This window comes from Meleagris gallopavo, chromosome 13 (assembly GCF_000146605.3).
Source record: "Meleagris gallopavo isolate NT-WF06-2002-E0010 breed Aviagen turkey brand Nicholas breeding stock chromosome 13, Turkey_5.1, whole genome shotgun sequence".
Taxonomy (NCBI): Eukaryota; Metazoa; Chordata; class Aves; order Galliformes; family Phasianidae; genus Meleagris; species Meleagris gallopavo.
Window position 1 is genome coordinate 5,095,761 of NC_015023.2, and position 12,302 is coordinate 5,108,062.

Consider the following 12,302-nt stretch of genomic DNA (forward strand, 5'->3'; position numbering starts at 1 on the left):
ATGATTCTGCTGTTTGCCTGCTATAAATGTGCGTTGTACAAAATTCTGTTAGATACTGCCTGAGGTGGTAATTTGTTTAGATGTCTCACCTGCATATAGTGCAGTGAAAAGCAGCTTACTGTTATGTAACGAAAAGATAAATTTTCTGCACATCAAGTCAGTCATATCTGAACTTTCTGGTATTCGAAGAGACTGTGGAAAGTTAGTTTCCTCCTGTCCATGTCCCTATAATTGGGAGAAGGTGCTGCAGAAGCCTTGATGTCCTTATGTTCTTAGCTTAATTTCCTCATTTATTGTGAGAACATTTAATTGTAGAATGCTGGATTGATTTTAAATTTTCATTATAGCTACCTGGTTAGAAAAAAAGACATTTAATCATAGTAATGGCAATACAGAACATTAATCAGAAGAAGATAATTCTGCAGAATTTGCGCTCAAGCAGATATTTCCCTTGGATCAGTGCTGCAATCAGTACACAGAATAAGGAAGTATGTGGCTTTCCAGCTGGAATATGCTTGAAAGTCTTTTTAAATTTTATTTCAATAATCTATGAGATTCAAATCCAACTCAACACTGAGATTCAAAAGGCTGGCAGGTGAACGATGCCTCCTGACTGACCTTGTTCAGTCATAGAAAGAACAGAAGTAATTTTCTTCCTCTGCAGAAAATGTAGTGTTTGTTTGAAATTCATCTTGTGATTATGACAATTTATCTATTCTTTCCTGAAGCCAATTCACTGGAGTTAGATTAGTGAGGTCTATAACATTTCTCAATGGAATGCGAATAGTGAAAGCTGTCGTCTTGTACTCCGTGCTTCCAGATGAGGAACTCCTAGCCAGCGTCTCAGCTATTTTGTTTCTGGCTGGGCTACTTCCAGTCCTCTCCTCGTGTTTCTTTTTCTGCTGTTGTTGCATGTTTCCTGTTGGAAAGGTGTAAGTTCCATAGACCAATTGATTTATTCACGTCCTTATTCTTTTCAAGTATATGTTGTTCAAACGAGCACATCAGTCCTTTCAGATTTTTTCCTCTACCTAATGTACTTAAATTGTCATATTATCTGTTGCAATCTTTTGTGCTATTTACTCTTTGCATTTTGTCAGTCTCCTAACAGAAATGTACACTAAGAATACCTTTGTGCAAGGTTTTCTAGTGCACTTTTGAAGTTGAGAAATCTATCTTGTCTTTGTAATAGTGTTCCCGTAGGGATTTGGTGTAACTTGGCCCATTCAAATCCCAGCTTAATTGCTACATGACCAAAATAATAATAATAATAAAAAAATAATAAAAATCCTTATTTTGACATTAGGATCTTTTAATTAATGATTAATTCAAAATAAATTTGAATTTCTCCTTAATGAATTTGTTATTGAGGTGCTAGTTATTGGTACAATTCTTTCCTTAAGGAACTTTATTTCAATTACTACAGTATTTGCTATCAGTAATGGCCAAAACATAACCTATTTCATGAATATTCCTGTGTTATTGTTTAGAGCTAGTAAAGAACAGCCTTTCCTCCTGGGCCTTAGAACAAACCATAGGATCTTATACATCTTTCTTAAAATTATACAGTGTATTTTTAAGTGACAGGGTAATATCTTGCTCTATGAGATAAGTGGCTTATTTTACTGATGTTAATTAATATTAGACTCTCTAAAGTGTTTATTAGAGAATTAACTTGCAAGACATTTTAAGACATTTTAATATATGCTCCTTGATCAGTTTTCATGGGCTTATTGTCTATTGTTGCCATATTGCTGCATATCATAGCTTCATAGAAGACTAAAGAGAATATGCTGTCATCATCTTTTTTACTAATCAGGAGACAGAGGATTTTTCCACTACCATTTGGAGGCATTTGAATAAAAAATAGGCTAAACCTTTCTCTGTGACTTAAGCATGTCTCACATTGACAGGTCTCTACAGAAACTGAGAAATACACTGGAAATTTCTCTCCCTACTCCTGTTATCAATGAGTTCTTAGAAATCAAAGTGAAAATCTTTTACTTTTCAGGTTGTTTTATTTCTTCCTGCATTCTGATGCTATGTCAGTTTTCAGTGGCTTTAATTACTGAACTGTTCTTTGAGCTCTGGAATAATAAACATCTATCTCGTATTTCATTCACCATGTCACTTTCCCCAGTGAAAATATATTTTAGTCTCAAGGATGTGCTCCAAATTCTTTCATGAATGTTAAGGGAAATAACTTATTCAGGCCTTCAGTAATACCAGCATCATCCGTCACTATTAGTGCATTCATGTTCCTTAATGACCCTCTTGACTTTTTTTTTTTCTGGCTGCTTGCTTCTTTTTCATGTTTACCATTATTCATTTTGAAAAATACCCTTTGTGTTTGCATTTTGATGAATATTCTTATCATTCCCATATTTTAAATCTTTCCTTAACAATCACGTTTCTGGAATCAAGCTATCAACCATACTGTTGTAACTAGGAAAATATTTTCCTTTGATGATGGACATATTTGCTATTTTTTCTTTTTCAGTTAATTGCAATGGTATGTCTGTAATTTTCATGTGTGTGATCTGCATCTCCGGAGACTCGTGTCCTTTAACACAGTTTTAAGAAACTACTTTTTTAGACAATACACACCATCAGAAAGTCTGTAGCACATTGCATGCATAAGTGTTGGTACGTTCCTTTCAAGAAATACATTTGGGAGAAACTTAGAGTTTTCTTCCAATAAATGGAGGAACAATGACTGTTACTTAACCTGAGTGTATGGGGTTGTATGAGTAACAGCTGATGGTCACATGCAGTAGTTATTTCTGGGCTGCTACGTTTCTTTTACACTCACTGCATTTCTCTTTTAAACAATAAGTTTGCTTATAGCTCTGGTAGTGCAGCAGAGGTATATCATAGCTGGTTGATAACCAGAATAGTACCTCAGCTGTACAAGGACATGCAAGAATAACATCAGAAGTTTAACCTACTCCACTTATACTTTTTTTTTTAAATATATATAAGAATTAGAATTAGACAATTCTAAGACAAAATGCTTTTTGTAGTGCTGATGCCTAGTTTCTTACTTTGTGAATTCTATAAAGGTTTATATATTTTTCTTCCTGATGTGCTGCAGTGGAGACTTTTGCTTAAGGTATCAAATACTAGTACTGTTAGCATGCCAGTTGTTTGCTGATTTATTTTGTCTTTCCACAGTAATTTATGTATCTTTCTTTCAAGGTTTTTATTGTTTGTGTCACCGTTTGATTCCTAACTTCTCTGTTTAATATAGATGAGACTGGCAAAGTGGAGTAAAAGTAAACAGCAAATCATAAACAGAGAGGTAGAATGGCTTTCCCAATGTTACATGAAAGGATTATAGAACAACTGGGATCAGACAAAGTCATCCTTTAATCAGTCCCCATTTGCTGGATAAGAGCATTTGGTATTGATACACGACAGAAGAGTGAGTCATCTGTGAACATTTGGTTATCCATAAACAATTAATGTCTTAACAAGAAAGTGAGATAAATGTAGCGACCCATTTACTTGTCTCTTTAAACTGAATACAAATTTGTCAGCAGAAGTGTATGGATTTCTTAGTACTAGTTTAAATGGACCAATTATTTGAAGCGTTTGCCTGTATTAAATCCCAAATGGCTGCCAATTTCAATACCTTAAATAACCTGCTCTTACAGTGCTCCAAAGCTTGGCTGCAGGCCTCTTAATCATTTCCTAGCGTAGGAAGATAAGTTGTAAGCTTCGTTTATTTTCCAAGTGGAAGTTATACATCTTCATTAGGAAAGCAGAAGAAAAAGAAGTCACACCTACATTTTCAAAGCTGTGGATAACTTCTTTCTGAATAAATATACTATCAAGCTTCCATGTTTCAACTGGGAAATGCAAATAGATGTTGAACTTTCTTCACGTGCCTAGTGCTTTGTCAGTAAGATTACTGCAATATCTCATGCCATCTGTCACATTATCTTCTCTCAGCAGGGATGCTTTTCCAGTTATAAAGTCTAAACCATTAGCAAGAAAGAGTACTATCGCTGGCATTTTGCTGCTAGGCCAGCATGCTATGCTAAGGAAAAGGAATGTTATGTAAGATTTTGGGGGGTGTTGGCTTTAAATTTGAGTAAGAATATTTCTAAAAATACCAGATGGTATAATAATCTTTGATGTGTTCTTGGTTTCTGAACTGCTGTTGTCCTCCACAGTAAAATTTGTGTGTTCTGAGGAACAGTTGCTGGCTTGCGAGACCTTGCTTTTTAGAACTCTTGCCACATGCAAATACTGTTTGAAAATGATATTCATGCAGTGCATGGGAGTTAAATTACAATACCAAGTGTACAGCATGTGGCACGTGTGCAGCATAATAATAGTTGATATAGTATAGTAGCTAAAAAGACTGGCATCCCTACAAGTAACTGGATGCTGCAGCTGCTTTTCAGTGTGCAACAGTACTTTCTTGCAGGTGGTAGGCAGTAGTCAAAATGCTTTGACAAATAACTTAGGAAGATGTTTAAGACTTCACCCAAAATCTTTACAGTGATGTAATGTACTTTCTTCTCGGACAGCTAAACTAATACTCCTTTCCAAATTCCAGATGAAATAAAATGTCATTGGATCTAAATCATCCCTGCACGACCAGTTGAAAAAAGTTTTTCCTCTCATTTTGGTGCAAATGCATGGTGTGTTACTGAAGTGATGGCTGTCATGGATGCTCTCTTAGTGATCAGCTAAGTTCAGGCATCCTTGTTTCAGTGCATTCTTAACACCACAATGTCTCCAAAAGGCAGTGGACTATCAAGTATGTATCAAGTCAAATTAAATACCCATGTATCTGCTGACTTGTAGCGAATTGAAAGCTTTCTGAAAAACATAGTAGCTGCCAAACATTTATTTAAGACACCTGTGTAGTCTTAAAAGCTAATAAACTTGTTCTGAAATACATTAGTATCTGAAGAATGAGTTGGGAGTGAGAATATTTCGCAAAACTTGACTAAAATCTTCATATAGAGATTTTATTATAGCTAAACAAGGGCATTTATTCTGGAGGCATTGACAAACATTGTACTGATTAATGTTTTTGAATAATCCTTCTATGATGTTTCAGTAATTATGGAGTATTCATGTGTGGGAACATTAGGAATCAAAATGTACTCCTTTTCCCCCAGTGTTGGCTTCAATTCATGCCTTTCATGCCTGTATCCAGCAGTATCTTTCGGGGGTTTAAATAGATGCAGTCTGAAGTCTGCGAGCCACTGGAGGAGAAAGAAGGCAAGCAAATGAATATTTAATAAACTCATAGACTTGTACATGTGTGGAATTTCACAGGTGTTTACTGTGTGTCTCCAACAGCTAGTGAGATACTCATCAATACTTAACAATCTATTTAGCAGGAATGAATCAGCATAACAAAGCTACTGTTTATTTTTAAGATATCCAATTAATTAGTCCTTTGCATCCACCTGCTTAGGTAAACGGTTCATGTAATACAAAACCTTGGTGTTTTTATTGTAGTAAGCTATGCAGTTTCTATTCGTTTGCTCACTTATGCTGAAAATGATTTCTTTGACCATGAATTTTCCTGGGAAGCAGAAGGAAGCCCATGTTCAAAACAACAACAACAAAAAAAGTATTTTTAGATGTCTCATGGTTTAATGATTAATCCATTGCGTGGTCTTTTTTAAAAAATGTATTGGAATGTAGTTGTGAAAAATGTTGTGTTCTACCTTAAAAGTTTGTAATGACTCAGTAGTCATTCCAATGTTCCACACCTCTTTTGTTTTCCTTTACTTAACATTTCCTGGCAAATGTTTCTGCCCCTAGCAGATCACAAACCCAAGGGAAGTTCTTAACCTGGTTCTGATGTACCTCTGCTGCATGGTGGTGCTTTATCCGCTTCTCTCCAGCAGCTGCAGCAGTATAACTGGATCTGAAGGTACAGCTTTCTTTCACATGCTTAAGAACCTGACAAGTGAAGGCTTTCTTATAGAAAGAAGATGAGAGGCAGTCAGAGAGGTGCCAGAAACCTCAGTCTGGAAGACTTGAGGAGTGAGACTGCCTAAGTCTGGTTCTGAATTATACCAGATAGTGCTAATCTGTGAGCTTTGTGCCAAATGTACTTGGTGGGCACAGTTAATTTAGAAGAGTTTTTTTTTTTCCCCTATAATTGTTTTGATGGGAATTGTAACAGTATAGATTAAACCCACAGGGATCTGTCAGCCACATTGGTGTTGAGATTTAAGAAGCAGTAGAAGGCTCAGGCTGAAACACTGAGAAGACATCACTCTAAGAGATTATTTTCTTAGTAACCTGTAGTGGAAATGCTAAGTCATGGTCTGAAGCAGTGATTGAGCACCTGGTGGGATGGCAGGGCCAACCCAGGGAAGATCAGAGGCATGCAATGCACCTGAGTGATTGGAAGGGGTGGAGCCAGGATCCACCCTTCCCAGATTTCAGGTTTGGCAGTGGAGGCAAGGGTGTTTTGCTGGAGATCCCTGTGTATCTAATTTCTTATGAAGGTAAGCAGCTTCTTCCTTTTATTTCTGTGCCCATGGCTGTTGCGTTTGTGCAAACTCTCACTTGCTGAAACCTGGGATCTTGCTGCTCTGCTGTCATTGCTGCATTTTGCATCATGTTACAGTAGCCCTGTGTTGGTCTTACAACAATTTGCTTGTGAGCTTTTAAAAGCAATTGGCTTCAGTATGTTTGGAACGTTGCAGGTAGGGCTACTATTCCAGGTGTAACAAATAATAAAAAGAAAAAAGCTAGGCAGTCATAGCATATTTTTTTATTATCAGGCAAGCACCCCAAATGTTTGGGTTTAACAAAAGTGTTTTAGCTTTCTGTGTATATGTGTTTCATGAGATAATATTCAGAAGAAGCCGCAAATCAGGCAGTGATCCACTTGCAGAAACATTTGTCTTGAAGCCTAGAGAGAAAACTAAACGTAATTTTAAATGGAGATTTGGCTTGGAAGGTGAGCTTAGAATAGTGAGTGAAACTGCACCCTAATTTTTCAATTCTGCAGAACTTAGAAACAAATTTTACATGCTCTCTGTGACTAAAGATGAAGAGAATTTATGCTTTGTGTGTGTGTGTGTTTCCTTCTTAATTGGAAGAACCTTCCCATATGGGCTGTTTGTGTTGAAACAAGTAATGCAGCTTACAGCAAAATGTATGTGTGCAACCCAGAACCTGAACTCTATTTGCACAAAATATTTCTTTTAAAAATAGGAGTGCTACCTGGTATTGAGATTAAGTCCTTTGCTAGCAGAAGCTGAGCTTGGTCTGTATTTTGCTCATTGTATGAATGGAGAAGTTAAGTAAGAAGCAAGTTTTGTTGGTTTACTTTTTACTATTTTAGTTAACTTTTACTTTGTTTCTGTTTATCACAACTCATTTCAGTTGTGGTATGGAATGGGGTTTTGCACAGCCTTCATATCTAAGATTTATGCTCAGCCATGCGGCTGAGGCATCTGCTCAGTTGGAATACAAAAAGGGGATGCATGACTGCTGTGCTTCATGTGCTGTTGGATCAGTCATTCACGTCTCTGCTAGGTGAGCTGGGTGCAGTTATTGTGCCAGAAACTGGAGTATCCTGTGTAGAGAAAAATCAAAAGCCTTCCTAGTATTGCTTTTTTTTTTTTTTTTTTTCCCCTCAATAACCTAATCTCATTTTTAATAATATGGAAATAGTATTAGCCTTTTGATACCTTTTAAGGTGATTTAATTAGAAAATATTCGTGGCCTGAAATTTCATTCAGAATTTTAGCTCATCTTATTTTATCAAAACGATTCTGTTTTCAGTGAAATCTTAAATTGCTTCAGTATTGCTCTAGAATGAATGTATGTCAAATATATGTATGTTTCAAATTTTTGAAGTGTAGCAGTACCATAGAGTTACATTATTCGAGTGCACTTCATTCTCTTGGAAAGGCTTTACTGTGTGGAAGTCCAGATGTAGGAATGGCTTTTATGGCCAAAGAAGAGAAGTGAGGGGGAAAAAAAAGGTATTGTTCTCATGGGATAGCAAGGGGATGAAACTTCTCTTACTCTTTATTATGCCCGTCTTCTGCTTTTAAAACTCAGAAGGAACCGAAGTTGCCTTAGTCTTGCAAAATTCAGTGTGGAAGTATTGTCTCTCCAAATCTCACTTTGCCAAAAGGGGGGGAAAAAAAATTACAGAGCTTTAGGGTGCAAGAGCCTTTCAGGTGAAAGCTAGAAGGATCACATAAGCTATTTAAATTGATGTGACTTTGTATGATTTGTTGCCAGATGTATTTAAATACCCAGACAGTGCCAGGAGCCACAGAACTCACACTATGAGGTATCAACAAGTTGACATAAAGCATCTGTAAGAAGGTTACTCCTACTCCCCTGTACTCTACTGTTCACATTTTTGCAAACTACAGAACAATATCAACCTTTTGTTTTCCTGTTCAATAGCCGAACTAAGTTCAGGTTGAACCTACCCTCATTCGTATGTTGTCCACCTAAGGAGAACATTGAAGGCTTTTTCTTTTGGTTTATTACAGTGTTTGAGATCTGGTTCAATAATATTTTGGGGCGACAGAAAAGGGAAGTTTACAAAGAAATAGAGAGAAAGGAGAAACTGAAAGAGGATTAATTACTCTCCTTTTACCCATGTGTTCACCTGCAGTATGAAAACTCATTTTGGTATTATTCCCCTACTTAGAAGGGCTCTGGAAACACCAGTATGTATGTTAATATGGGGGAGTGAAATGGTTATTCTCCTGTTGAGCGGCTTGGAATAGTGAGAAGGGAATTGCGGGTGTGGCTATGTATTAGGTATTTCTCAGGACTTTGTGTACATATTCAGCATGGCACGCTGCTTTATGACAGTCTTATGGATGACGTGTTGGCCTCTCCACTGTCAGGCTGCAGCTTTGGGCACACATGGGAGCCGCTGCTAAATCCCAGAGAAGCTCCTAGTGTCTGCTTCTTCAGGTATGGATCCGTTCTGACGGAAGACTTGAGCAGTCTGTATCACAGCAGTGGAGCAGGAGCAGCAGCACCAATGTGCTCCCAGGCTGTGGCAGCAGCTGCATGTCCATGATGCTGGTATGAGCCTCTTGAGGGGACTGCTGGGCGAAAAGGGTATTTTACCTGCTGGGTGGTTTGCTTGGAGGTTGCCTGAGGGCTCTCTAGCAGTTAATGCTTTGGCTGGTGCTTGTAATTCTCGGGTTTTGTGTGCACAATTCCATGAATTACTAGAGCTTTTTGTAACGTGTTTTGTGAATGTGTAAATAAGTTAATCACAGGATTATGTCAGAGAAACCAATTCTGTGGTATAAAACTGTCCTGAGAAGTCTCCACTGGGAGTTAAGTTACCAGCAGTGTTTACTTTTGGATGTAGGTAATTAGCAGTGACGTGTGTGTGTGTGTGTGTGTGTGTGTTTGTGTCTGTGTTTGTTGGGTGCCGGTCACAGAAGTGGTTTTGGAAGTCACGGCTTGTTAATCATCTGTACCTTCTGTTAATTTACCATTGGCTCTGAATCTTTCCTAACTAAGTTTTTCTGTAACCATTATGTATCTCTTCATAAGCGTGTACAAAATCTTTAAGTGAGTTTAGCCTCCTTTCAGTGCATCACCTCTTTCATTTTCCCTTGAGTAGGACAGTTTCCCAATACCTAACTGGTCTGTTAGACTTTCAGAAGAGAAAAGGGCTGTTTGATGAAGTGAATATAGTGCTAAACTGGTGGTAAAGGCAAACAACATGTCTGCTCCTCCATCCCTACCTTCACTAGTAGCTTCCATTCCTTCCTGTAACTTTGTAAGACAGAAGGTCTGTTTGTAATAATTCTGTAGACTGAAGGCTGATTATTGGGTTGGCAGTGCTTGCCATGCCTGAGGAGGTTTGAAAGTACTTGCTGTGCCTTGTTTCAGTGCTGGTCTGATTCCAGGTCTGCAGTCTCTTCCAAGCAGACAGTGGTCTTTAGCTGCTGTGGGGTAGGTGCCTGAAAGCTGTTAAGATGAACCATTATAAATTCATGTTTTTTTTTTAATGGTTCAGTATTGCATAAACTTTTCATAAGTGGCTATTGTAGTTAAAATCATTCTGATAAGTACTACTAATGGAATTTTTCAATGAAATTAACTTGTGACATTGCTAATTATTCACACCTGACATAAACTTGAAACCCAAACACGGTATATTCCCAAAGCGGAACTGTGTATTTGACTATTGCTTTCTTACTTATTCATGTGGTAAGTAACCTCTTGTAATCCTTAAATTATGCTTCTATTTATAAAACAGCATTACCATCAAAGCTGACTCACTGACTAGCATCAAATATTTCTAATATATCTATAAACATATATTTTTGTGTGGATTTGTTTACTGAATAATTATCTAGTAAATGCTATGATTTCTATTTCAGGCTGAGATTTGTAGTTCTGTAGCCACTAGAAGGCACTCTGGTATAATACTTCCTTTCTAAAAGCTTACAAAACCTGCATTTAACTAAGGATAAAACATAAACAAACATGACTGGCTTTAAGCAATTTCCTTCTAAAGATAGCTCTCTTCACTTTTATGTGAGATGATAACCTTCAAATTGTTGTTTGTCCAGCTACACTAGAGCTTACACTGAAATGCACACATGCTGCATGTATATGTGAGTAATAGAACCACAGAATCACCAAGGTTGGAGAAAACCTCCAGGATCATCCAGTTCAACTCCTCACCTGCCACTAATATTTCCCCACTAAACCATGCAGCTCAGTACAGCATCTAAGTTTCTTGAATGCTTCCAGGGACGGTGATTCAAACACCTCTCTGGGCAGCCCATTACAGCACCTGACCACTCTTGGAGATGAAATTCCTCCTAACATCCAACCTGACCCTCTCCTGGTGCAACTTGATTCCCTTCCCTCTAAAAATCAGTATGCTGGTTATTATTGCTGTTTCACTGAGTAGCGCTGAGAAGCCAGGAAGTTTGTGTTGTCTGACATTCTGTACACATGTGCTGAATACAACACTGATACGCGCAACCAGCATGCAGGATTTTGCACAGCTCTGGGTTTGATTTTTTTTGAACACAATTTATAATAATGCACTGTGTAGAGACGCAAATTTAGTCAAGTATATATGAAAAGAAAAAAGAGCATGTTGTATATAATACAATACATATGTATCAGTTGTCTTTATTGGTGTTTTGACTTGAAAGCTACTGTTTCTCAAGTATTCACTAAACTGGCAATATCTCCTAGCATCACAAAACAGAAACAATGTCCAAGTGCATGAAATACAAAACAATTTAATGTTACTATAGCAACACTTCCACATTTCTAGACTTGTATGTTAATTTTAACTGTGAACCTTAAAACTACATGAATGTACTTCGCCACAAATAGTGATGGATTAACATCTCCTCACAGAAGCCAACAGAGCAATTGGGTACTGAAAGCAGAGTTTGATCCTCGAACTTTCTAGATGTGTTTCTCTATTGTAGGAGTGGATCCTCCATCCTCTTGTAGCAACTGGGACCTGGTGCATTGTTTGGGTTGGAGCCTCAGTCCTTCTGCTGTTCTGCAGCGCTACTACTGTGTGGAGAGATGCACCCAACTGCTCTCAACTGCAGTAGAACTGTTTTTCCTCAGACTTCAAAATGTTCCTTTCCCTGCATACACTCCAGTTTCAGAGAAAGTATCTACTTTGAAGGATTATGATATTATGTTTTTATAGTTTTTTTCCCTCCAAATATAAGAAAACAAACTTGCGAAGATAAACCATAGAACTCTCTCTGTAACTGAATTTTGTATGGCAGATCCCTCTGTACGGACACTAATTATACATTATAACAGTTTTTGTAATCTGGTTCCAGTTAGGATATTTGCAAGCAATTCTGGTGCTAGCGCTTCTTTTTAACTCCTAGGAAGCGCTCACTGAGGTGGGACAAAGCAGCAGGCAGTGGTGTTGTGGGAGTGCAGGGCGGTGCAGAATGCACTGACTTTTCCAATTACGACCTCCCAGGAAACTTTTTTCAAAACGCTTAAGTACATGCAAAGCGCAGCTGGTACAAAACCCGAGGAACAAAATAGCGTCGAGCATCTGACCATAAACCCAATCAACTCTTTTGTGCCACCTTCAAGATGTGAAGCGCTGAAGAGCTCGAAAGGCTCCTGGCAGGCTTTAATCGAGGTGCGTGCACTGGGGCGGTTTGGCAGCGGGCCGTTTGGTTGCTCTCAGGCTCCGGCCGCGTTTGCAAAGTCTTCGTGCGGATCGGCCGATCTGCAAAAGTTCATCCCGAGGGAGCTTTCGCAGGAAGGTAAAGCCGTTGGGAAAGCTGCGAGCGGCCCCTCAGGCGCGG